Source organism: Zingiber officinale, chromosome 5B (genome assembly GCF_018446385.1).
Source record: "Zingiber officinale cultivar Zhangliang chromosome 5B, Zo_v1.1, whole genome shotgun sequence".
Taxonomy (NCBI): Eukaryota; Viridiplantae; Streptophyta; class Magnoliopsida; order Zingiberales; family Zingiberaceae; genus Zingiber; species Zingiber officinale.
Window position 1 is genome coordinate 8,957,407 of NC_055995.1, and position 3,115 is coordinate 8,960,521.

Here is a 3,115-nt window from a genome sequence, read left to right on the forward strand (position 1 = left end):
ATGCCTTCTTCGGATATCAACGTAGAAGCCCACAACTTATTAATCTATCAAGATACAAGAAACTAATCACAAGATCCATCCTACTCTCTTGAATATTCCTATTTCCTCTTCAAGATTATCTCTCAAACGTCCTTACACAGGCTTGCACCTGTCACGTGGATCCCTCGGATGATCGAGTGAGAGTTTATCTTTACAAAGTCCACAAGAAATCCAAACAATCCATCAAGAATGAGAATTAAGCACAAATCACCATTAATCATTCAAGATCAAATTGATACAAGCAAGACAATGTCATTGAAACAAGAAAATGGCAAATCCATAAGAGATTACATCAATCCATCATACAAATACTCCCTTAATCCTAGAATACAAGATCTACTCCATGTATCGATGAAGAATACCCGAAGAAATAAAGATTACAAGCATTTCTTAAATCCCCAATCCAAGAAACCAAGAAAAGGGGGAAAGAGAAAACTTATCTACGAAGAAGCCTCGTCTTCAGATCCAATCCTCGCTCCGGAGTCGAAATCGTCATGAACTCCCCTCGAATCACCCAGAAATCCTCCCAAGAATGGGAGGAAACCACCAAATCTTGCCTTCTCCCAAAGGGGGAGAGATCCCCTTTCAATTCATGAAGGAGGGTTTAAATAGAGGAGGAAATCGGGCGCCACACGGCCCCATGACACGGTCGTGTGAGATTCACACGGCCATGTCCAGTTCCTTCTCACGGCCGTGTGACTCACACGGCCTAGCTCTCTTCTCTTTAAAGAAACCAAGCACGCCTGTAGATCCACAGCCGGGACCCATTCTCTGGAAATGCTACAGTAGTGTGATGCACCACCACCACCCAGCCTCTGGAAACCTCACTGCAGTAGTGTAGATCTACGGCCATGTAAGGCATCTGCTCGATTTCTTCAAATCAAGACACGGCCGTGTGAGTTACAGCCATGTCCTCTTCCTTCTGTTAAAACTACACGGCCATGTGTGGTACACGGCTGATGCTCTCTCCTTCACTTCCAAGCTTGCCCGAGGATGCACAATCTTCACCAATTTCGACTCTTGTGTACGGAAATGCACAAAAGTAGATCTCCAGACCAAAAGAGTAAATATGCTAAAAGGAAAGCTGGAAGTATAAAAATGCATAGATCAAGCATGCTCAAAGTATGTAAATGTGCGTAAAAACATGCATAAAAGAGTATATAATCTACGCACATCACACCCCCAGACTTAAACCTTTGCTTGTCCTCAAGCAAAATGCTGCAGTCTAAATTCATATGTTCTACAACACATTCATAAAACCTAGTGCACTTTCCTAACTCTATCAAAAAGTTTCATTAACAAGCGTGATCATGGAAACAAGTAAAGTATGGTTCAAGCATAAGAACCTTGTGCACAATGTAAAAGTAACTCAACACCCTTCAAGTCTCAACACCCTCCCTGCTTGGCCTTTAATGCTTCCCAAGATAGAAAAAAGAACTACACAAAGTTTACTACTAGCATCATTCGAACATCATGAATCAAGACAATAATCGTGCTAACATTTCACTTGAATCCAAGAAAGCATATAAGTGAAGATTTGATGTTCTCAAAAAAAAATTTTTGCCATGATTATTTCAAAAACAAGCAAAATAAAGCAACAAGCAATGAAAATAAGAACTAACTGTTGGTGCAACCTTAGGTCAAGGTTGACCTGGGTGACCCGACTCGAGTTGACCTGACTCGAGGTATATTTTGATGTTTGACAAGAATAGAGAAGTTGTATTTTGATGTTTGACAAGAATAGGAACTTGGGGGATTATAGGTGCAACCTTTGGTCAAGGTTGACCTGGTTGACCCGACTTGAGTTGACCTGATTCGGGAAAAGTCCAAGTATGAGACTTGAGGTGACCTGATTCGGGAAAAGTCCAAGTATGGAGACTTGGCACGGAAAAGTCCAAGCAGGGAGCTTGGCACGGGAAAAGTCCAAGCAGGGAGTTTGGCATGGGGAAAAGTCCAAGTATGGAAGCTTGGCATGGGAGGTCGGAGAGGGCTCGATAGTTCGTTCTCCGGACTAGGTCAGAGAGGGCTCGGTAGCTCGTTCTCTGGACTGGATGGAGTCGGAGAGGGCTCGGTAGCTCGTTCTCTGGACCGGACGAAGTCGGAGAGGGCTCGGTAGCTCGTTCTCCGGACTAGGTCAGAGAGGGCTCGGTAGCTTGTTCTCTAGACCGGACGAAGTCGGAGAGGGCTCGGTAGCTCGTTCTCCGGACTAGGTCAGAGAGGGCTCAGTAGCTCGTTCTCTAGACTAGAAAGGCTCTAAGGTTTAGGGCTGGGAAGCTCTAAAACCAATAGAGGCATTGGATCGGTCTGTCGACCGATCCAGTGATACTTTGATTGTCTGGATCGGTCTGTCGACCGATCTAGTTATCTGATCGGTCTCGTGACCGATCGGTAACCACATAGCTTTGTGGGTTATCTGATCGGTCGGTGACCGATCGGTAAGCGATGGGTTGAAAACAATAGGGGATCGATCGTGGACCGATCCACCTGTATATCGGTCCACGACCGTCGAGCTCTCGATCGGTCCACAGCCGATCGGACCTAAACCAACTCTGTGAGATTTGGGATCGTGCAGGGACCGATTAGCCTAGAACTGATCGGTCCCAGACCGTCGAGTTTCTGGACCGATCGCCATAGCTGATCGGTCCGAGCCTAGCGCTGAGTCAGGCGGCTGAATTTCTGTTGTTCTTTGTCTTCTTCTTGGTGCGATATAAATCAGATCTTGGCGCCTCTAAACGGACTTCCTCCTCACTCTTGCGATCCGAGCTTTGCTGAGCTCCCTATTCCCGAAGCTTCGTGTGAGCTTCCCTCGTGGGTGATCAGCTGCTGTTGACATCGTGAAGTTGCTGCTTCATCGAACTCCAGTCGACGAGAAGGCAAGCAAAGTGTTTTTACATTTATATTGTTCTTGTTTTCTTTCTCTATTGGTTGTACTCCATTCTTACTGTTGCAAGAGAGATTGTGGCGAGGTTTCTCCACCCAAAATGAGTTCATATTAGCCGGTTATCCGGGGTCTCATCCACCGACGGATTGATAGGCTTCGTCCACCTTACGGACACGCCGAGGAGTAGGAGTGTCA